The 25443-nt window shown below is 35.9% G+C and overlaps 2 long non-coding RNA genes across 6 annotated transcripts; both read left to right on the top strand.

Annotated features, from left to right (window-relative positions):
* The first annotated feature begins 4473 nt into the window (after window positions 1-4473).
* LOC107829657 (uncharacterized) lies at window positions 4474-12813 on the top strand. 5 transcript variants are annotated; one of them, XR_012701206.1, is made up of 5 exons: window positions 4476-4626; window positions 4706-4864; window positions 6976-7081; window positions 8836-10173; window positions 12497-12813. It is a non-coding gene; the product is annotated as an uncharacterized LOC107829657 (long non-coding RNA). The 5 variants fall into 5 exon arrangements; XR_012701207.1 differs by lacking the exon at window positions 4706-4864 and having other exon boundaries at window positions 4474-4626; window positions 7252-10173; XR_012701205.1 differs by lacking the exons at window positions 4706-4864; window positions 12497-12813 and adding an exon at window positions 11450-11920.
* A 151-nt stretch (window positions 12814-12964) lies between these two features.
* On the top strand, window positions 12965-16219 carry LOC142171547 (uncharacterized). Its single transcript, XR_012701202.1, has 2 exons — window positions 12965-13244; window positions 15874-16219. It is a non-coding gene; the product is annotated as an uncharacterized LOC142171547 (long non-coding RNA).
* The last annotated feature ends 9224 nt before the right edge of the window (window positions 16220-25443 follow it).

Here is a 25443-nt window from a genome sequence, read left to right as displayed (position 1 = left end):
AGGAGATAACCTACCTGCTTAATCTCAAATTGGCAACTTGTTATACCCTCTCGCAACCACAATTACTATGAAATCACTTAATCTTTCTGAGTCCAAACTCATTAACCACACACGAGAATTTAATTTGCCCCAAAATTTAACAACGTGAAGAATCTTTTAAAACATTCACACTCGAGATTGTACGTCACATCAAACGAAAATAAAGCACCCAATGCCCTTCCTTTACATTTCAATGAAACACTTCTCGTCACATTCAAATCATCTTAACACATCCCGTAGTTACATCATACTCATCACAAAGCCATTACACCGCTCATCGAGCCATAAATTCCACTCGTAGGCATATTACCAGACATATGAGTCTAAATGCACACATTGCAACTGAAGCTACTGAGCCTAAGTTGTGGTCTAAACTTGGCCTCAAGTCCTCCAGACTGGCCCATTACCAGAATACGGAATACACATCTCAAACATCGTTCATAGAATCACAAGCCGGTGATGCACAACTGATATCGAGCGCTCCTGTGCGCATACGAATGCGTGGAAGGAATTCAAAGAGTTATGTTTCAATCTGAATCAATTCCGCACGATAGAATACAAGAAAGTAGAATTTTCCTAAGGTTTCGGCAGCCTCTCGAAGATAAGTACAGACGTCTCTGTACCGATCCGCAAGATTCTACTAAACATGTTCATGACTCGTGCGACCTATGTCACCTAAAGCTCTGATACCAACTTGCCACGAACCAAAATATCACCTGTCGTGATGGCGCCTATATCAATACTAGGCAAACCAAAAATCCCAATAAAGCACCATTTCTTTTAAATTTGAAAACAAAATAATTAAATTCAACAGAAGAAATCTCAAAATTTCAAATATATCACTCCCAAAACCCGGTGTCACTGAGTACATGAGCATCTAATGTGAATACAATGTTTGACTGATAAAAACCACAGCATGAAAGTATAGAACAATACAATAACTAAAGGGAAGAGAGACAAGGTCAGCGGACTCCAAGCAACTACCTTGATAGTCTCCAACTGATAGTACTCAGAAATTTAACAATCTCCGTGTCCGAAAGCACCTGGGTCTGCACACGAGGTGAATAGTGTAGTATGAGTACAACTAACTCAATAAGTAACAAGACTAACCTCTGGACTGAAAGAAATGATGAGTTTCGCAGGTAAAGTCCAGTAAAAATAATAGTACAGAAATGTAGGCATGCTTTCAAGTTCAACAGATAAACTCAGTACAAGTTAAATAGATCAATATTGCATAATATAAGGAATATGACATCTCAGTAGCAAGACCTCCTGTAGATACTGGTCACCAATTATTCGATCACTCGGTACAATTTATGACCAGTCCAGCCCCGGGGTGCTCCAACCCGTATATATATATATATATTGTGACTGACAGTCAGTCATTCAGTACCGTATAAGTCGAATCTAGCCCTGGGGTAATTTATCCCCAAATGCAAATTATACAGACAAGATCCATGTCCAGGTAAATTCATTATAATATAAATAAGTAAGGCAAGTCCATGCCCTGGGAAAATCTATCCCAAACATATATATAAGCAGTAAGTAAGGCAAGTCCATGCCTTGGGAAATCCATCCCGACTATATATAGTCATCTACACTCACTAGGGGTGTACAGACTCCGGAGGGGCTCTTTCAGCCCAGGCGCTATAAGTCGACCGCGCTCACTGTGGGTGTGTGCACACTCTCGGATGGGCTCCTTCAGCCCAAGCGTGATATAAAGCCAATATGGCCTACTGCAGGCGGGGAGTCCCGATCCGTATAATAATAAAGCCAATGAGGCCTGCTGCAGGCAGGCAGTCCCAATCCATTTAATAATAAAGCCAATAAGGCCTGCTGCAGGCGGGCATCCCCGATCCATAAAATAGTAAAGCCAATAAGGCCTGCTTCAGGCGGGCAGCCCCGATCCAGAACAATAATAATGTATAAAGCCATTCTGGCCTGCTGTAGGTGGGCATCCCCGATCCATTTAATAATAACATATATAAAGCCAAATGACATGCTGCATTGCGCAGCTCAATCCCATAAATATCCTCACAATAGACAATTATTACTGAGTGTGAAATGTATTTTTAGAACAATTAATTTAACATCATCACGACCCCATGGGTCCTAAAATATCGGCACATAGACTACACATGATCTTTATTACTAGCCTCGGCTTAATTCTTCTAACACGTGCCACATGTTCAGATAATAACATGATTCTTTAATTTTTCTACTTCACGAGATTTATCCAAGACACACTTTCTGTGGTGCACGTCTACATGTTCGCCGCCTATCGTGTGTGTCACCTTCAAATAATTCATATCATACCAAATTCGGGGATTCATACCCTCAGAACTAAGTTTAGAAAAGCTACTTACCTCAAGTCGTATAGTTCTTTACTCCTGTATGCCTTTGCCTCGTGAATTTGCCTCCAAACGTCTCGAATCTAGCCACAATTAATTCAATTTAGTCAATAAAATTTATTGAAATTAATTCCATAAGAAAATGCTAAGTTTTCATAAAAATCCAAAATTAAGCTCAAAAATCGCTTGTGGGGCCCACGTCTCGAAATCCGACGAAACTCACATAATCCGACAACCCATCCAATTACAAGCTCAGCCATACTAATTTCATTCAAATCTGACTCTGAATCGGTGTTCAAATCTCGAAAATTTATATTTTATGAAATTATAGAAATTCCTCCTATTTCTCTAGCAAAATCAATAATCTAACGCCGAAAACGAAGATTAAATCATGGAATATAATCACAAGGGAGTCAAGAACACTTACCCCAAGTTGTGTGGAAAATTTCCTCTCCAAAGTCGCCCAATCTGAGCTCCCAAATCCGAAAATGAAGAAAAAAATCAAAACCCACGATTTTATCTTCTGTCTAGTCATTTACTCTTCGCGATCGTGAAGCACAAAAATTTCCAGCCCAAAATTTGCCTTTCACGATCGCGAAGCACAAATGCCTAGCTCTTCCAGACAGCCTCTAGTATAATGGTCATAACTCTTTGTACAAAACTCCTAATTATAATTGGTTTAGCTTTCTGAAATCTAAACACCAAGAGCTATAACTTTCGTTTGTTGCTCGTCTCCCAATTCTTTATATATTCCGAGATATAAGCTTCCAAAGTTAGCTCTGTGCAACAGAGAATTTCCAAACTCTTCCCAGACAGCCTATAGTATATACATCATAACCTTTTGTACACAACTCCAAATGACAATTGGTTTACATTTATTAAAACTATACATCAAGAACTACAACTTTCATTTTTGGATCATCTCAAAATTCCTTATAAATTGCGAGATATAAGCTTCCAAAGTCGAGTCAGTGCAACAAGAATTTCCTCTACGCGATCACGAAAAGGCTTTCGCGATCGCGATGCACACTGCCCAAACAGCAAAATTGCTCTTCGCGATTGCGACCAATTATCCGCGATCGCGATGCATACCTCTGTGGCCAAAAACCAGCAACTAAGAATGGTCTGAAACCACTCCGAAACTCACCCGAGCCCCTAGGGACCTCAACCAAATATACCAACAAGTCCTAAAACATCATACGAACTTAGTCGAAGCCTCAATCACATCAAACAATGCTAAAATCACGAATCATGCCCCAATTCGAGATTAATGAACTTTGAAATTTCAAGTTCTATATCTTGTGCCGAAATACATCAAATCAATCCGGAATGACTTCAAATTTTGCACACAAGTCATAAATGACATAACGAAACTATTCCAATTTCCAGAATTGGATTCCGACCTCGATATCAAAAAGTCAACCCCCCTCCCGGTCAAACTTCCCAAAAATTCAATTTTTGACATTTCAAGCCTAATTCTATTACGGGCCTCCAAATAGTTTTTTGGACACGCTCCTAAGTCCAAAATCACCATACGGAGCTATTGGAATCATCAAAATTATATTTCGGGGTCGTTTACACATAAGTCACAATCCGGTCAACTATTTCAACTTAAGCTTCCAACATGAAATTTATTCTTCCAAACTAACTCTAAAATGCCTTAAAACCAAAACCGATAATTCACACAAGTTATAATACCTCGTAGAAAGTTATTCAAGACTTTAAATAGTTGAAAGGAGCGTAAATGCTCAAAACGATCGTTCGGATCGTTACATTTACATACGTCGATCAACCCCTAGGGAGGTAATATATAGTTCTATGTTTCTGTCATTATTGACCAAAGACGAAATTGTTCTTCTGTGTTTGTAAAATTATGGTTATCCTTAAACATTTAATGCTATTTGGAGTCGTAGATGTAAATACGCAATTAAAATTCAAATTGTTGGGCCCGTGCATAGCACGGGCAATACTCATCTAGTTATTTTATTTATATTATATTTATTTTTATTTTTATTTATATTTATATTTTATATTATATAGAAAAGCTAAAGTGGTCGACCAAGGATAATTTTGACATTTCAAACCTATGGCAGAATTGAACAGCCACCTCATTTATTCTCTATTTTGCATTTTCGTCTCTTTCAAATTCGCTTACATTCTTCCTCTAGAATATTCTAAGCTTAGAGTCTCCCATGGCCCCATCTAGCTTTCTTCTTCGTTGTCTTGTTTTACAGAGGTAATGATTATCTCTCTACTATTTATTTTTATTATTATTATAGTTCATTGGAGTTCAAGGATGTGTATTTCTAGCTCAGTTAGTGGGTGGCTACTGCTCCAGTTAAACTTGGGGAAAGAAATAGGGAGATCATTTCCTGACAATCTGAGAGTTTCCAAATTGGGTAGGAGGAAAATGTTCTCCATGCAAGTTAGTGAATTCAAGATCTAGATATCTCAAAAAAAGGATACATTCACGGGTATCTTAGATTCAATCTTCACTTTTATAATTTTGGCTTTCTATATATGAATTCCAATCATTTCGCAATTTCGTTGAGAGTACCTGGTTATAAATTGGTTATTTTACCATGGGTCTTTTTCCAACTTGTGGTTATGACAGTGAAGCTAACTTCCTATAGGTTCTTTTATTGATAAATCAAAGGAGTATGGCTTCAATTTTGTTTGCTTTATCTTTTGAGCAATTCAATAACTCCACACCAACTGTATCGAGCGACATTTTTCATTCAAATTTCATTAACAAAAGAATTCAAAAAAGATTGTCTCATACAATCTTGTTTCACCAATATTTCTTTAGTAGATATTTTTAAATGGTTTGATACCATATATGCTCATCATTCCAATATATATCATTTTGCACAGTTGGTTCAACAATTTGGTTCACTGGAGTTAAATCATCCTAAAGCAATAATATTAGATTTGGCTTCTTGTTTGGATAAACTATTAGATATTGATTATTGATATAATGATATCAGAAAGTAGTACAGTGTAAATGGTGAATTCATCGCTCAATTGTATTCTCATGTCGGTCATATTGGTAAATATCAGTTTCAAAGTGCAAACAGATAGTTTCGGTTACTTTATGTAAGATATACCTTTCTGTAGTAGCATAAAGAGGGAGGACAAAAGGTCCTCTTTTATTTCCTACATTTTCTTACCTAAAAGACTGTAGAATTTATAATTATTTTCCTCTTTGCTTCACGGTTCATGTCTCCAAGCATTAGATAATGGTATATTTGTTAATGTTACTCAAAACAGTTCTTATTTTGTTAAATAAATAAATAGATATTGAAGCGCCGCGAGTTACTCCTAAGGGTTCGATTACTTTGTCTTTTACCTGATCCATTTCATTTGTGTTAGAAAATATTATGATAGATGGGGCTTTTTGTAAGGCACTCTACTTACTACTTATTTCTGTGTATGCTAAAAAAGATAATTCCAATTTGTGTCCTCCAGTTTGTGTGACTTCTATATTGTTAAAGTTGAGTATGTGGTTGTGGGCAGTCTTAGGGATACATAAAATTTATAAAGAATGAAAAGAAGTAGAGGGGCAGAGGATCGGGTCTATGGTTGGGGAGAAGAGAGGCATGACAACCAAGGGCAACATTTACCTTAAAAAGACTAAACCTAATGCTAAAAGTTTTCAAACAATCATGCGTCCTTGGCCTATTTTGCAAATAAAAATTTCAATCGCTTAATAATGTGGTGTATACTTAATTTAAGATCAGCATACGTGTATTGTGGTACTTGGAGCAAACAGTCAGGAACTGGACCGGCAAGACAAATTAAAGCGAGTTGGCAAGAATAATTAAAGCAAAATGGCAAGATCAACTAGAGCAAGTTGCATGTGAACTGTTAGAGTCTTGCATTTCTTTCCTCCTATAAGAAAAACTTATTATACTTCAAATGATCTAAGAGAAGTAGAGTTGTGAGACACTTGATGCAAAATTTATGATTGTACATAGTTCATGTGCTGAGTTCATTACCCTAGCTTGTGAAAATGCAAACTGCCTTACAGAAATAGATTTATAGATATTCTAATTAGTTAATGTTAGTTGCTTCATATTCAATTTGTTGCTGCATCTTCATATATGGTTTTCTGCTCACAAAAGCAATAGGAAAATTTTAAAAGTAAAATAAAAGACTATTTCTTTGACTTAACTAATATTTATAATGATTGCACAAATCTAACCACTTGATCTTATACATGCGGGGGAGTACAAACTATTAAGTTAGATGTTTGAGAGAGGGGGTTGAAATAGAGATGATTTCTCATACGAAATCAATCAGACTTAAGGTCCAGTCCTTCTTAGCAAACCGTAAGATATTGATAGGTTTAAATCGAAATGGTAGCTACGATATTGAATAAAAAGATCCTTATCAAAAAAAAAAAAAATTGAATAAAAAGATATCTTTGTATTTGCAAAACCTTATACTTATTCTTATCCAACACTCTATCAAAAGATATTATGATATAAAAGACGAGCCCTTCACACTTTTTTTTTCGCGATGTTGTGGAGTTGCGAATAGTTTTCACATTTATGGAGTCGTCAAGTACAAACTTCTAATGCAGGTTGCAGATGCTTCAGAATACGACTGCTGCACATCTTCAGATTTTCACCCTTATGGATCCTTGAAACACGGACTTCAGTGGCTATATTCAAGACATGAGATATAAGGTTAGATTATTTTTTTCTTTTGCTTCAAGAGCTTCATAAGTTACTCATGGCACTCATCTGGAGTTATACAAGTACTATTACTATTTTCTTTCTTTTTGTCTCTCTGTTTTTTGTCCCCTTTTTATGCTCAACCTCCAAAGCTAATGTTGTAAGGTTTGATGGTCATGCAGGTGTAATGCTACTTCCTTTTAAGAAAATGATTATTTCTTAGCAATGAGTAGGGGTGGTAAACGGACGGGTCGGATCGGATATTCACGGGTCGAAAATAGGTAATTCAAAAAACGGATAAATTATCCGACCCGACCCGTATTTGAGACGGATAAAAAATGGGTTATCCGACGGATAATATGGATATCCATATTATCCATTGCTTCTTGAATATGATCACTTATGGGGTAATTCCTACTCTCCCAAAATTGAGTAACCCCCAATTTGAGGTTTTACAAATATAAAAGTTAAACACATTAGTTATCCATTGATTATCCATTTGGTTAACCACTTTCTAAGTGGATAATATGCTTCTTATCCATACTCAACCCATTTTTGAAAAGTTCATTATCCAACCCATATTTTAATGGATAACTGTTTTATTTTACCCATTCTGTAACCTCTAGCAATGAGTATTCTACTATGAATGAAACTTTTGATTATCATTCTTTTAGCAACATAAAGCAGGTTGTGTGATCAAAATTATAAATGATATGTTTTGCTTGTGTGGTGATACTATAAGATTGCAGCTCAAGATGGTGTTAAACCTTTTGACTTGTGGGAACTTCAGATATTTTCTTTCTTATTATGAGAATATACCAACTATAGCCAACGATTCTATTTTATAAATAAGTTAAAATATGTTCGAATATCATTGACAGTTTTTTAGGGGCTATTTTCCTTTTTCTATTCTGGTAGCGTTATGACATAACAGCAAATTTCAAGGCAATACAAAGTGTATTGATAAAACATTCCTTGGGAAGGGAGCTAAATAAAAAATCAAACTGGTTTTAATATGTTCACATGTTTTATTCTCTTATTTTTATGGTTAGTTAATTAGTCATACATAGCTTAAGGGGCTATTTAAGCTTGTTCAATGATGAATTAAGCATGACTATGTGAGCTTCAAAAAATTGGCAATTTCAACAGAAAACCCTGAGATTAATGAACTTTTCACTATTTTGTGTGTCTGGATCTATCTTAATAAAAATGGATTGGTGAATCTATCTATTTTTTAGATATTATACTTGGCAATTTTGAGGAAGACAAAACTATTTATCTATCCTACATTTCTTTTCTTGATTTGTGTTATTATTAGTAGGAATTTTTTCTGTTGATCTCTTTGTTCTTAATCTTAGCAATGGAGGTATTAATTGCTTTAGGTTAGTCTGATCAAAGAATAGTTACCAAGTTGCACTATATTTAGCACCATAATTGGCATAAATTCCTTCTTTTATTGTCTACTTGAGCTAAACATTGAGTATATAGATGCTTTATATTGTTTCCTCTTAGCTTTCTGGTCTCACTGTCGAGTATCTTTTGTTCTATGGGTGTTGTTTGATTATTAACTTCATTTAAGGTTTAGGAGATATATAACCGTAATATAGCTTGAACTAACTAAAAATAATTATACTGGCTAATAAAATTTCCTCTCTATCTTATGAACAATATTTTAAAGAGTACTAAACTTTGGATACTAAACAAGAGCGTAAGCTGTATCTCCAAGTTTGGTTTGTAAGTATTGTAATGGTGTCTTTTCTTATCAGAGACTATTGGCACATCTGAAATCTTAACTTGGAGGCTGAAGAGAAAAGCCCTTTCAACATTAATCCATTGGAGTGGACCGAACTTACTAACTCAAGCAAACCTCCAACATGTTGGTGAAAATGTATGCCTAAGATGATATATGTGCCTAGAAGAAGTTGAATTCATCATTCAGTGAAGTAAATAGATCAGCATTGAGTAGTTGGTGCATGTACCATTGCTTGTACATTGTTTGTGCATGTTTCTAAGATTATTCAAATTCAAATGGTGGTACCTGCCCCTGGTACTGTAAAAGAAGTTATTATTAGCTTAGATGGGCGAGAAAGTAAAAAACATCTCAGAGCTGTATGTAATACAATTCCAACCTGTAATTTTTATGTAGTTTGGAACGACAAGTAAATGTATCAAAAATGAGAAACTTCGGTCCACACGCTTTGAATACAGTTTGTTTGTGTTTGGTGGCTGTTTGAATCAAAATGAAGGATGTACAAATAATAGATTCCTTAAACCCTCCTACTTCTATATGTACCCTCTATATCAAATAAAATCATGCTTCTTTACAATAGGACGTCGAGTTTATCTATCAAAAGAATTTTTTGTAGCGAACAGAGCAACAAGTTAGCGATGTTGGGCCTGTGCTCAGCACGGGCGTGCCTCATCTAGTATTTTTTTTTATTTTATATTATTATTATTTTATTACATAGAAAAGCCAAGTGTGGTCGACCAATGGCAGAATTGTAATTACCTCAATTATGCAAGGTTAAATTGGTAAGTTGCTTTAGATGTCCACTGCTTACTGACTCCAGGTTTTCATTCTAACACACTGACGGTAGCACTAGAAACATCGGCTCTTTCATCTCTTTTCACAAAGAAATGCTCCAATTTTTTGCTCGAATCTCTTCATCTTCTTAATTGGGTGGTAATTGATGACGGGATTCAGGCCTCTTTGGTTGTAGTTTCAGTTGAGTTCCAACTGCCCATTTATTAATTAAATATGATTTTTATAGTTCTTGAATGAAGGTTTCTCCATAATGATGCCCTTTTGTCATTCTTGCCGTGTCAGCTTAAAACTCATGTGCCTACTTCTATTTCCCTTATTTCCATTTGGAATATCTATTTATTTGCTTCAGTATGTATGAGAATTTTATCTTGCAATTGTCTTTTCGGGTTTAATTATGATTTTCTTTTTCTCTGGGAGCTTTTGAATTATATTAATTTTCGAAATTTTTGTTTGTGTGTTTTTTCATCTGTTCCAGAAATTTGCAGGGATGAGAGGGGTTTATCGAATTGGTTTCTCCTTAACACTTTGATGGCTCTTTAATTGCATCTAAATTATCAAAGTGAGGTTCTTGAATTGCTTTGGTAGCTCTTTCCTTTTGTCTTATTAGTTTGTAATATCCATTTTTGAAGTATTTCCTCAGGGATTGCTTATATGATACTAAATCGGGTTTCTTATCTCCTTCTTAATTCTTGCCGCTTTATATAAGGGGAAACCTTAAGTCTAAGCTCTAAAGAACCAAAATATATGATAGAAATTTCATTCTAAAGATTCATCCTTTACGGTAAGTTGCTTGTCATGTCTTTTACTTTTTGAAATCCTCGGTTAAACTTTATATGCCTTTAAGATTATGATGTTTTTACATATAATGTAAAAGAAGTTTCTGAAATAGTTTGGACATGTTGTGAAAAATGATAATCAAACAAGATCTTTTAGTCATAGAGGATCATCAAAGAGTTTCATTTCATTTGGATGAGTCACCTGTATCTGTTTTGGTTATAGTTTATGTATGTCATGTAAGTTAGAATTCAAAGAAGATTCTATAGATACTCATATTAAGCAGTTCTAGCTAGATTCCTTTCATTTGATAGTACGTAAAAAGCGTTGTAAGTGAATCATTTCACTAGACCCAAGTGAGCCACATTTGACCTAAAAGTGCCTAAGCTTTTGATTATCTCAATTTTACTCAACATTTATTCTTTTATTATTTACTTGTCAGCTTTGTCATGGTAAGAAAAATAATTATATTAAGTTGCATCTTCTTTTTTTAATGTTGTTTCTCTTTTTTCTGCCTTTTTATGTTGTAATAATATAGTGACGTATGTGTTGTTAATTTTTGTTTTTCTTTTTTTCTTTTAGCATAGTGTCAGTATTCTTCATAGTAAATGAGAAGATTGTTGAGATTAGTTGGATGTAAGGATGATCTTACAACTTGGCATGCTAGAATGAATATAAAATAAAGTAGTTTGAATTATTCTAGGAATGTTGATATTTTTCATTTGAGGCAGGTGTTTGAATTCGATATACCTTAATATGACAAAGTTCTGTTTTAAGTGGGTTCGTCAAATGGGTACACGTTTAAGTCTACTCAGTTATCTTGGAATTTGTCGTATAATAACGTATGGATCACTTTAATTTTAGTTTGGAAGTGCAATTGAATTGAGAGAAATTACTTTAATTACTATGAGAAGTTTAATTTTGAAGGACCATTTGGACAAAGTATATTTGCTTCAGTTTTAAGTATTGAACACAAGACAAAGCTCTCTAAGTAAGTAAGTAAATCATGTCTTCTTTTTGAAGTGCAATCTTTCAGTTTAATATTTTTCTTTATTTTGAAGGGGAGCCTTGGAGCAACGGTAAAATTGTCTTCGTGTGACCTATAGGTCACGGGTTCGAGTCGTGGAATCAGCCACTGGTGCTTGCATCAGGGTAGGCTGCCTACATTACACTTCTCGGGATGCGTTCTTTCTCCGAATCTTGCGTAAACATGGGATGCCTTGTGCACCTGGTTGTCCTTAGATACCAAATGTTACTACTTTTTTTTTTTTTTTTTTTTTGCCAAGAGATATATGGTAGCCTCAGTTGAAAAGGAAATGACTGCTTATGGTAATAGGACCTCTATATTCTGCTAAAGTTATGATATTGTTCTGATGTTAACCTTTAATTTTAGATGCTGAAAATTTGTATCTTCGTGTCAGATAAGAAGACATGACTTATTTTTGGTTTTATTAGAAAAAAAAACTGGGACATGACTTATTCTACGGGAAGAACCTCTATTTCTTCCTAAGTTGTGAGAATTTTCTAATTCCTTATATTTTGGCATAGCCTCAGTTGGATATTGGAAAAAATTCTACATTTTTTTTCGTGTAGAATCTAATGTTACGTTGATACATCTTGAGCTAGGCCTCATTGTGGTAATTTATTTCAAGTGTACCTTCAGTATGGAGATTCTATTAATCGATCATGTTTTGCAAACTATGTTAGGTTTCTCATAAATCGCTCAAAAAAGTGCAACACAAAAAAGGGTAAAAACGTTATCAATATTTCGTGAATTGTACATATTGTTCCAATAGCAGGTAAATCACCTTCTACTTATGTAATGTTCTTCCCTTACGTGAACTACATTTTATCTCCTCTCAGAATGACTTCAAAATAAATTACTTTCAACATACATTGTGTTGTCAAAATAATGACTATTTCTTGCATTGATATACACTGTATGGGAGCATTCATACATCTCTAACTGTGGTGAGAAGCCCTTCTGCAATAGAATTAGTGTATTAAAAGAAGAATATTATTTCTACCGGATGGCCAAATAATATCCTTGTCAACTGTTTTAGTGGCTTAAATACGTGGTCATTGATGCGTTTAATATTGGCGTACAGGTTAAATGGGATGGAGTAGGACGTGAGCTTTGTCTCTTATTAGCTCTGAGTGTTGTCTCTTTATCAATGAAATCTCATATTTGTTGAAGTTCAACTCTTGAAGATAAATGTTGTATCTCTCGTAATTCTCCTATAAATAAAGATAGATATTTGCTTGTTCGTGCTTGATGATCAACCGTTTCAAGAATTTTGTGACTTGATCTTTTGTTCACTTTAATCTTTTTCACGATGGAGAGTCGTTCTAACAATCCAATGTCATTTCTATGTGTTGTACTACTTTATCATATCTGAATTTACATAGCTACGTAATAGCTTTATTAGTAATGTATCAAAATTTCAAGAGTCTGAATATGTTGGGCATGTGCTAAGCACGGGCAACACTCATCTAATACTATATGGAAGCCGCTTGGAAGTAGGTCAGGGTCGTCATACCTGCTTCCCAAGGGCTACTTTAGTCTTTTCGTAAATTTTGCTAATAGCTAACGCGCGTAGGGTAACTTTGACGGGTGGTGCGATATAGTGACTCTCACTGCCAGCGACTAATCCCTTCCTCTGCTCATCCTCTTTCTTTTTCTGCTTCATCTTCAGATTTGTTTTTATCTCAACTTTACCGATTTTGCTGTCACTTTCGACATCATCGGTTAATCAAAGGTCTTTGCATAGGAAACCTGGTTCACTGACTTTCCTCCCAAGGTTTTATCACCAATATTTTCAGAATAGCCGAGGAAATAGTTGCGGAGATTTTAAGGTAATATTTGATACTAGAAACAACCTGTGTTTCGACTTCTACAACCTTAATTAGCAAAGTTCAACAACTCAATATTGTCCTCTTACAATATCTGCTAGTAAAACTTGAACTTTTTTATTTGTTTTCACATCCTTGATAAGAGTTCTTGCCCCAACTTTTCTACCAAGAATGTTTGATGGGGTTGAAACAAATGTTGTCATTATAAAAAGGGTGATGAGAAGGGAAATGAGTTTTGTGGATTTCGTTGTATTTTGATGATTGAAATTTTACGAATGTTTGGGAGAAGAAGGGGAATAATGTTCATACTAAGTCAAAGAAAAAAATGAAACAAGAAAGAAAACACAATAAGTGTAAGGAATCACCAATTGTTTGCTAGATCACAATTTTTTCTCTTTGCCAGCTTTGGTTTCAGTTAGCCAGCATGTTATGTCTTTGCTAGCTTTGCTTTTAGTTAGCTAGACTGTTATTGCTTCCTCTTTGTCAGTCTTTATTGAGAATATGTCAATAAAATTTTTTGTTATTCTGTTGGTTCTGGAATAAAGAAGGTCTTTCTTTGGGTTCCCAAAAATGTATTATGATCAAAATTTTGATTACGTCTTCTACTGATTAAGTTGCTATACTTCTAATAAAACTTATGTGGTCGCTAAAATTGCAAAAATGTGGGATAGATTTCCAAAGAAAAACCTTATTTGAATTTTTTAACTTTGGGTATCGAGGCATCGGAAGGTAAAACTTTGGATATCGAGGCATCGAAAGGTAAGCACCACAGTATAATAACATTCCTCTCAAATGACTACGTGTGTCTTTGTTTGTGCCCAAGTGAGTAATTTATCGATCCCCATAAGGTGTTTATTTTTCTTGCTTCTGCTGATATCAATTTTGCTGGTGAGCTTTGTCTAGTGTCCATTGATATTAAAATTTGTCACTATCATGTATGAGTTGGTACAAGAGTTCTACTGTTTTTAAACATTATAAAATTCATCGTTAGTAAACAAACAACACTGTAACCATACTAAGAGATAGTTGCTTTCCAAATTTTTTCTTGCTTTGGACTTTTTAACTGAAGAAAGGAAAACTCAACTGATCAAGTGTGAAACTTGTGTAGGTCTTTCAGATATAATTAACTTCCAAAGCATTCATTCATTTGTTTATGTCTTCATTTTGATCTGCATGTAGTCGGGGTTTGTTGCAGCATGATGGATTTGTTGTCTAGTCTGTGATATTGAAATTAAGAAGGAACTTTAAGAGTGATATTAGAAGTGTGATTGTGAAATTCTCATGTTATCTTATTTAAAAAGACACCATCTTTAAGGGAGTCTCGCAGTGATAGTAGAATTTGAAAAGTAACTTTTCAATACATGTCCATCAATTTCTTATCACAAAGTCCTTGAATGATCAGATTCCTATTATAAAATACTTCAATAGATAGACTCTTTTATTTTTTAGTTTTTTATACTGTTAATTTACAAAGGAACATATCTGCTCTAAAAAGTCAAAATCTTTTCTGAAAAATTAAAATTTCAATATTTATTAACTGTTAATATTCTCTGTAACAGAAAATACATATATATTTATGTATAGGTATTTACACCTCTGTTTAATCTAGCTCATTTTTGTTCTATTATTACTGTGCCTTTTTTAAAGCTTCAGTTTTATTTATTTGGATAGTAATTAATTTCGGCGAATTTTGAGAATATTTTTCTTTATAAGGTTATACCTTGTGGTATCATTCCAAACAGTTTTTATTTATTTGATGCACATAATTTTTTTGTGACTTGGTCAATGATAGAGGTGGATTCAAGATTTGAACTTTATGGATTTGAGTTCGACAATCTACCAGACTACCACATCCCATTTGACTTACTGGGTTGAAAATATATATTTGTACTTCTGTACTGAATTTTGTAATAAATTTACTAAGTATGAGCTGGGTTTGGACGAACCCATAACATTAACGCTACCCTAGCGGATGAATTGGAAAGAAACTTTGTACTCCTTCATTTTTAGTTTGATGACAATTGATCAAGAAAAGGTCTTAAGCGCGTGCTATTGATATAATTATGTTGACTTTCTGTTATTCGTGAATACATCTATTTTGCATTTGTTCTTTCATAAGATATCTTTTTGAAGAGCGACCGATTTCTGAGGTTGCAAGATATAAAATGTACTTTGCATGATGATGCACTTACTATTTTGTTGTTGGTGGGTCCTGAGATTGAAAGGTATAAAAATATATTTGTAGGATGATGTTCTTTGTGTTTTGTTATTGGTGTTGATCCAACGCTATTTGTATTGATGGCTTCATCGAAAATGTTATTTGTACTGATGGAGTTGGTTTGATTCTGAATTGTTTGCTTTAATTATTGTTTCTTTTTCTGATGTAGAATTTTTAGTTGAACTTGATAGGTTTTGTATTATGATCAAATTTGACATTTTCTTTGTGTTATTATTGAAGTCGATCATCTTACAGATTGTGGTTACACAGGTAGCATATACTGTGATGTATGACTCTTTTGGCACAACCAATGTTCTTCTCCATCATATTGTTGTTACTTCTTCAAGTGTTTTGTATAAATTATTGTATTGGAAATTCTTCTTTCAAAATTTCCTCACACTTGTGTTCTTGCAGGTTGAGCTTAACTTCTATGATGCTGACAGCTCATCAACTGCAGCTCTCATCTCTTGTTCAGACCCAATGTATTCTTCGACTGAGTGCTGGCTATTACGTGTCAGATTTATTATATTCTGACACAGTCCTCGCGACCTCACTGATTGTCAACTCTTCAACACAAAAATCCAACTGAAATTATCTACCTATTTCAATTATATGATGTTAAAAGCTATATTGTGGTAATAAACAACAAATGTATGTTCCAGCAGAATATCCAAAAAGCTTGAAAACCACCAGACAATAATAATGACAGAAACACGAATTGTAAGTATCAACTCCAACAAAAAATAAGTAATTTTTTTCTCTCTATTTTGGTTTCTAATTGAGCAAATACCACAATTTTTTCCTTCTCATTACTTTTATCTTTTGCTTTGCACATTCATGAAATCCATCCAAGAAGTTGGTCAGGGAGAATCAGTGGAATTGTCCAGATAAAGTGATATGAATAGGTGTCACGACCCAAAGTAATCTCTGTCGTGATGGTGCCTGTCGTGGAACTAGGCAAGCCGACTCATTTCTAAAACAAACTGATATTTTCATTTTAAAGATAATTCCAATGTTATTTAACATAAAAACCTCCGTAAAGGAGTTCCAATCAAAATAAAAGTGCGGAAGGAAAAGCCCGACATCGGGGTGTCACTAGTCATGAGCATCTACTACAATCTGTCTAACAATATCAAGGCTAACTCAGCCTGGAAAATAGATAAATACAACTAGAGGAAGATAAGAGGAAGAAGAGCAGGGACTGCGATCGCCAAATAGCTATCTTGCTATCTCCAAGAAAATCGGCAACCAGAACAATCAATAATCGCTACCGTGTCCAGCTATACCTGAATCTGCACACAAGGTGCGGGGAGTAACGTGAGTACGCCAACTCATTAAGTAACAACAATAAATAAAGACTGAGCAGTAGTGACGAGCAATAAAGCATATAACATTCATATCGAAAAATCTCAGTAAAATACCACATGCTTTTAAAATTAGGGTTTGAATCAAAACATCTCGTCTAACCCAGTTCAAGTAAAAATTATTTAAAGATATTTTTCAACAGTTTTCAGACAGAGGAAAAATGCAAAGGTGAGCAAAAATGATGAAATCATAAACAGCCCCTCGAGCAAAACATCACTCATATAGAGCCTCTCGGGCAAACCTCACAGTCACTCGTGCCACTAGGGCATACCTCACAATCACTCTTGTTACTCGGGCATACCTCACAATCACTCTTGCCACTCGGGCATACCTCACAATCACTCATGCCTCCCAGTCACTCAGCACTCGGCACTCGACACTCGCACTCAGTAGGTACATGCGCTCACTGGAGGTGTGTACAAACTCCGGAGGGGCTCCTTCAACCCAAGCGCTATAATCTGCACGGATAACTCACGTGCTGCACGGATAACTCACGTGCTGCACGGATAACTCATGTGCTATAATAATAAAGTATGTTGCAGGCGGGCAGCCCCGATCCACACTCATCCTCACAATCAGACCCTCGGCCGATATCAACATGCTGCAGCGTGCATTCCGATCCCATAAATATCCTCACAAATCAGGCCCTCGGCCTCACTCAGTCATAAACCTCTCAAGCCACTCGGGCATTTGAGTAAAACAGGGCATTCAGCCCAAAACATTTATATGCATCAAAATAAAGTCATAAAACTGAGTTATGCGGTAAACAAGTATAAACATGACTGAGTATAGATTTTCAATCGAAAACAATGAGAGGATATTAAGAAAAAGCCTCTAAGGGTCCAAACAGCATTGGCGCAAAGCCCAAACATGGCATTCAGTCCAATTTACAGAAACTCTTTCTAAAACATATAAGTATCATATAGTTTCAACAAAGTATGCAACTTTACAATTGCTACGGGACGGACGATGTCACAATCCCCAACAGTGCACGCCCACACGCCCGTCACCTAGCATGTGTGTTACTAAAAATAGTAGAATGATACAAAATTCGGGGTTTCGTACCTTCAGGACTAGATTTACAATCGTTACTTACCTCAAACCGGTCAAATCTCTACCCCGCAGTGCTCCTGCCTCTGGACTCGGCCTCCAAATGCTCCGAATCTATTCACAATCAGTACAATACCATCAATACGCACTAATGGAATGAATTCCACAAGAAAAGCTACAAAATTAGACAAAAATTCAAAATAGGCTTAAACCCGGCCCCCGGGCCCATATTTCGAAATCTGACAAAATTCACAAAACTAGAAAGCTTATTCACTCACAAACCTGACCATACCAAATTCATCAAAATCCGACATTGTTTAGTCCTTCAAATCCTTAAATTACTCTCCAAAAATTCCAAGTACTAACCCCTCATTTTAACTAATTACAATGATTAAACAACGGAAAATCACCATATATACGAGTATTAAGGCTCAAGAAACTTACCTCACTGATAGCCCTTGAATCACCCTTCACAAATCCCTCCAAAAGCTCCAAAAACTAACTTGAAAATGGTGGAAATGAACCAAATTCGCGAAGGGTTCTATTTATGGTTTCTGCCCAGGTTTTTCGCACCTGCAGAAACTTTCACGCTTCTGCGCCACCGCACCTGCAGAAAACTCCATCGCAGGTGCGGAACTCACATAGGATCCCAGCTTCCGCATTTGCGGCCCAAAACCCCGCGCCTGCGAAGGCGCACCTGCGCGTTTCCTCCGCTTCTATGATGCCTGCCAAGCATCCCCCTTTCCGCATCTGCGCCCCAGGTTTCGCACCTGCGGGCTCGCAGATGCGAACTCCAACTCACACCTGCACAACCTGCCTAGCCCAGCATTGCCCGCACCTGCGCACTCCCCACGCGCACCAGCGGCCTCGCACCTGCGACTCTTTCTTCCGCAGGTGCGAAAATAGCAGTAGCAGTAGCTTCAGCTGTATTTTCCAACTTCGACAAATCCGTTAACCACCTGGAATCACCTCGAGGACCTCGGGACCTCAACCAAAAATACCAACAAGTCATATATCAACATACCAACTTAGTCGAACCTTCGAATCACTCAAAACCATATCAAATCATCAAATTACCCTCGGATTCAAGCTTAAGAACTTCTAAATTTGCAAATTCGGCAACCGATGCTGAAACCAAACAAACCACGTCCGAATGACCTCATATTTTGCACACACGACACAAATAATACTACGAACCTACTCCAACTTTTGAAATTCTATTCCGACCCCGATATCAAATTTTCCACTGCTGATCGAAATCTCCAAATTTTTAATTTCGCCAATTCAAGCCTAATTCTACAGCGGACCTCCAAATTATATTTCGGACGCACTCTTAAGTCCAAAATCACCTAACGGAACTAAGAAAACCATCAGAATTCAAATCCGAGATCGTTTATACATAGGTCAGCATCCAGTTGACTTTTCCAACTTAAGTTTTTATTTAAGAGACTAAGTGTCTCAATTCACTCTGAAACCACTCCGGTCCCGAACCAACTAACCTGATATAACATAATATAGCTGAATAACACAAAAGAAGTAGAAATGGGGAAAACGGGGCTATAACTCTCAAAATGGGGAAAATTCGGCCTCCAAATGCTCCGAATCTATTCATAATCAATACAATACCATCAATACGCGCTAATGGAATGAATTTCACAAGAAAAGCTACAAAATTAGACCAAAATCCGAAATTGGCTTAAACCCGGCCTCCGAGCCCACGTCTCAAAATCTGACAAAATTCACAAAACTAGAAAGCTCATTCACTTACGAACCTAACCATACCAAATTTATCAAAATCCGACATCGTTTGGTCATTCAAATCCTTAAATTACTCTCCAAAAATTCCAAGTCCTAATCCCTCATTTTTACTAATTACAATGATTAAACAACGGAAAATCACCATATATACGAGTATTAGGGCTCAAGAAACTTACCTCACTGATAGCCCTTAAATCACCCTTCAAAAATCTCTCCAAAAGCTCCAAAAACCGATTTGAAAATGGTGGAAATGAACCAAATTCGCGAAGTGTTCTATTTATGGTTTCTGCCCAGGTTTTTCGCACCTGCGGAAACTTTCACGCTTCTGCGCCACTGCATCTGCAGAAAAATCCATCGCAGGTGCGGAACTCACTTAGGAGCCCAGCTTCCACATTTGCGGCCCAAAACCCCGCGCCTGCGAAGGCGTACCTACGCGTTTCCATGTGCTTCTAATTTCTCGCATCTTTACCAGTGAAGTTTCGTTTAGTTACAAACTAGTATATATGTGTGTGTGTGTGTTTATTTTAAAAATAGTAGTATAAATACTTGGTATCCTGAACAATTAAAGTCTTCACAGTGCACTACTTGAGCTATTTGTTCAAATTTCCTTACTCTAAGAGTGTTCATCTGTCGGTTTGATACGGTTTTGAAAGTTTTTGACTCGGTATCTTTTTGTTTTTAATATTAATGATATTATATTAATATTCTACTAAAATATATTCGGAATTATTTGGTTGGTTACTGTTCGATTTCTCTTTGTGCGGTTTAGTAACTTCAGTATTACTCTTTATTCTATTAACCAAACTTATAATCGCGATCCTTGAAACAGATTTTCAAACTCAAGAAAAAAACTAAAAGAAATCAAATTGAATCAAAATATTAGTAATTATATTTTATTCAAAAATAGGACTCTCGTTTTTTGCTTAGAAGAAAAGTAAAGAAAATTCACGAGACATAATATTATTAGAAGACAAATGTTATGGACTAACATGCTCCAGCTGTCTAAAACAAGGCCTACAACAAAGAGACAACTAAAATGGTGAATCTTCTGCGCATGACTCATTCTCTCCCGGCGCATGATAACTAATGTGCGCCTGCCATGGGGAAAAGGGCGCGTGTACCATCACAGAAGATACTAATAGCTCAAGCTTCCTCTTCGCTACTTCAGAGAGGACAGAAGAACACTCAAAACTCTGCTCAAACCCTAATTGCAGTCCAAATTGGGAGGAAATCTATTGAAACAGTAACAAGGAAAAGTGAGGCACAAACGCAATATGCAATTGTTCAACAAAAATGGGAGGAAGTCATTAATGAACCTATCAGTGAATCATCGAGCAGTAGGATGAAATCATGGGCAGATCAAGTTGATGAAGAGGAGAGAATTGAGAAGACGAACTCAATTTGGGACAATTTTGATATCTCGAAGATATCAAATGCATGATTCAAACTGGAATACGTCTCCCTAATTAAGCATGGTAAGTCCACTATTATTGAAATTGATACAGAGGATATTACAACTGAAGTGGAATTTTGGAAGAATTATGTTGTCTGTTATGTCTTAGGAGTTTTTCCCCCTTTTTCGGTTATGAAGGGATATATACAGAGGTTATGGGCAAAGCATAGTTTGAATAAATTAGTGATGCTGAAAAATGGAATTGTACTTGTTAAATTTGATAGTGCTATTTGTATGAATGAATCTATATAGGGGGAATATACCACTTTGACAATAAGCCATTTATTGTGAAGAAATGGAACCCTGACATGGAGTTCACAAGAGAGAAATTATACACAGTCCCAATATGGATCAAACTTCAAGGCCTGGAGTCAAAACGGGTTGAGTAAGATAGGAAGTCTAGTAGGAAAATCAATTATGGACGATCAAAACACTGAGAAGAAGGTGGGACTCGGTTTTGCTAGACTATTAGTAGAGGTGGACATGAAGGCAAACCTTCCAGATGTAGTGCTATTCAGGAATGAAAAAGGGGATGTGGTTAAATAGAAAGTCCTCTATGATTGGAAACCAACACTCTGTAACTACTGTAAAAATTATGGGCACTCTAAGGATGTTTATAGGAAAAAGAACCCTCCAAAACCTGTTGAAAAAATGCAGGAGGAAAGGGTGTAGGATGACAATCAGAAGAAGAAAGAAGAGGATAAATAGGATAGAGACCAAGACAAAGAGGCAGTGCAATCTGCAAACAAAGATAACAGTAAAAATACATACTGGATCACACCTTTGAAGACAGGGAAAGCTCATATCATAGGCTCTCAGCAGGTTGCTAGGGCAAATTTCTTTCAGGCACTTGATAAACCAAGAACTAGCAAGGCACAAGAGATGATTCCACTGGGCAAAGTGGGAGGACAATCCATTCCTTTGTCAGGGAATGGTTAATATTCTTTCTTGGAATGCGAGGGGACTTAATACTCACAATAAGCAAAAGGAGACTAAACTCCTTTGCAATGATGAAAAAGTCGGTATGATAGGACTACTAGAAACAAAAATTAAGAAGGACAGAATTGAGCAAGTAGCAGGGAAACTATTTAGTGGATGGCAGTATATCACAAATTTGGAGGCTCATTATAATGGGAGAATATGGGTTACTTGGAGGCCAGAGTATTACAGAGTTACTCCAAAAGTTATCACTGCACAAGGAATAACATGTGAAGTTTATTATGTCCCTCTCCAAATTCAATTTGTTATTACCTTTGTGTATGTATTTAACACTAAGGAAGAGAGAAATAGCTTATGGAGTTGGTTTATTGAACAAAACTCAGAATATAAGTTGTCTTGGTTAATCAGAGGTGACTTCAATTCAGTTTTAAATATAGAGGACAAGACAAAGGTAATTCAGTTACATGGGGATAAGTAGCACACTTTAACAATTGCATGAGAGAATGTGGATTTTTAGAACTGATATTCTAAAATAGACTGGACCTTCATTAATAGAGAGGGTAGTGTGTACGTAGACCTTACCCCTACCTTGTGAGGAGAACTTGTGAGTTCATTAATGTAACGACCCGACTTGTCATTTTAAGAATTTACGTTCCATTCGGTGGCTTAAGGTCTCGAGCAGCTTTGAAATATGTATTATAGCTTTCAAGGGTGGTCAAGTTTTGTTTTCGGATGATTCAGGATTTAATTGAAAGAACAATTCTTGTTTTCAAAGCTTAAGCTGAAATAATTGACCGGATGGTAAATTATATGTAAATGACCCTGAAATGGAGTTTTGATGATTCTAATAGCTCCGTATGATATTAGGAGCGTGTACGGAAAAAATTTTGGAAGTCCGTGGTAAAATTTTGATTGAAATGGCGAAAGTTGAATTTTTGGAAAGTTTGACTGGGGAGTTGACTTTTTGATATCATAGTCGAAATCCAGTTCTGAAAATTTTCATATATCTGTTATGTTATTTATGACTTGTGTGAAAAATTTGAGGTCAATCGGAATTGATTTGATACGTTTCGGCGCAAAATATAGAAGTTGGAAGATTTGAAAACTCATAATTTGATACGATGCGCGATTCGTAATTTCGACATTGTTTGGCATGGATTGAAGCCTCAACTAAGTTTGTATTGTATTTTGGGACATGTTGATATATTTGGTTAAGGTCCCGAGGGCCTCGGGTGGATTTCGGAAGGTTAACGGAATGAATTTCGGACAAAAGAAGCTGCTGGTATTTTTCTGCTACAGAAGCTATTTTTGGAAAGCAACTGGTACAATCACATAGCCGACTTTGGAAGCTTATATCTTGAAATTTATAAGAAATCTATAAATTTTCAAAATATGAAAGTTGTACACCTTTGATTCTAGTTTCCAGAATGATAAATCATTTATCATTCAAATATTTTTACAAAAAGTTATAATCGATTGAATGAAGCTAGTACTGCAGTTTTTGGCTACAGCAGTGTGCATCGCCAGAAATTTCTGCTGCACAAGGCTGACTTTGGGAGCTTATATCTCGCAATCAATAAGGAGTCCTCTGCGATGAGCAGAACATGAAACTTGTAGCCCTTTGTATCTAGTTTGTAGAAATGTAAACCGTTTGGAAGTTGGAGTTGAGTACAAAAAGTTATGGTTGATATTTTACATGCTGTCGGGGAAGAGTTTTGGAAGAGTTTGATGTTTTCAGCATAAGCATGTAATGATCCAAAGGTCCATTTTTAGTTCTAGAGATTGAAATTTGATTTTGACACTTTTGGGATTTTGATTATGAATTATAGGAGTGATCTGAAAAGTTTGGTCTAATTTCATCAAGTCGCGATTGAGTTTTTAGCGCAAAACATGAGTTAATTATTTAACGAGCGAAATTAGTATCCCATTGAGCAAATGAGCTCCTAATTGAGTTTCAATTAAACGACTAGGTTCGTATTATTATTTGTGACTCATAGGAACAAGAATCGTCGAATTTCGAGTCCGTATGACCGAGTTAGAGCCTTTTTAGTGAAAACAATAACTGTTGGTGCAAGCAAGTTCTGGTGTGGATTTTTAGTGACGAAAAATGGACTTTTAGTGATGGAAAATGGACTTTTAGTGACGGATGAGCAGAATTATAATGACCAAAAATAGTAATTTCCTTCATTTCGTTTTTGGATTTTTGGAGCACGGTTCTTGGGCGATTTTGAGGATTTCTTCACGACTTCGACTTGGGTAAGTGTCCTATATCCAAAAGTGATTATATTTCATAAATCCATGGTTATATTCATCATTTAATTCGGATTTAAATGAAAAAAATCAAGATTTTTACAAAACTTTTCAAGAACGAAAATTTTAGATTTGGAGGTCGAGTTGTTATCGGAATTTGATAAAATTGGTATGTGTGGACTCGTAATTGAATGCGTTGTCGGATTTTGTGAATTTCGTCGGATTCCAAGATGTGGGCCCCATGTGCAATTTTTGAGTTAAATTTCGGATTTGTTGGAAAATTAGTATTTTCATATGGAATTAATTCCTATAATTAGTATTCACTGAATTGAATTAATTTGATTAGATTTGAGCTGTCCGGAGGTCAATTCAAGCAAGAAGGCGATTTTGGAATATTGGCCTAACTTCAAAAAGGTAAGTATCTTGCCTAAGCTTGAGTGGGGGAAATTCCCTTTGGCATTGAGTCTTATGTGCAATTCGTGTAATTGAAAATCATGTACGCGAGGTGACGAATACGTACTTGGTTTATATGTGCAAATTGCATTAGTTAAAATCCTTAGACGCCCTTATATATTAAATTGGAAATTATTGGCACTTATTAAATCCTTTAATTATCTTACCTAAATCCTTGTTTTGTTGGATTTATTTTTATATGATGATTTGGTGTGATTGCCACCTTGAGTTTTATATGAAATATTATTTTGTTGAGTTGTTCATTCCCGTATATATATGTTAAGATTTTGTGCACATTATGGTCGAGCCATTGGCTCCTTATTGTGGAAAAAATAATGTATTGTTGATTTCTGTGAAAAGTTGTATTATTTGAGCACTTGATGTGCAATTTATGATATATTGTAATATTTGAGCACTTGATGTGCAATTTGTGATATGTTGTAATATTTGAGCACTTGATGTGCGATTTGTGATATGTTGTGATATGTGAGCACTTGAGGTGCAAGTTGTATTATGCTGTGATATTTGGGCACTTGAGGTGCGATTTGTGAAATATTGTGATATTGATACGCATGCGGTGATATAAGGTTAGGGTGTTGAAACGCATGCGGTGAGATAAGGGTGGCTTGAAACGCGTGGCTAGTAGGGGAACTACTAGAAGTCATGCGGTGTGATAAGGGTGGCTAAGACACGTGATGCTATTTCGAGAAAAATAA

Source organism: Nicotiana tabacum, chromosome 17, assembly GCF_000715075.1.
Source record: "Nicotiana tabacum cultivar K326 chromosome 17, ASM71507v2, whole genome shotgun sequence".
NCBI classification, from domain to species: domain Eukaryota; kingdom Viridiplantae; phylum Streptophyta; class Magnoliopsida; order Solanales; family Solanaceae; genus Nicotiana; species Nicotiana tabacum.
The sequence above is the reverse complement of the archived record's forward strand: the minus strand, read 5'-3'. Positions and strand labels throughout refer to the sequence as shown.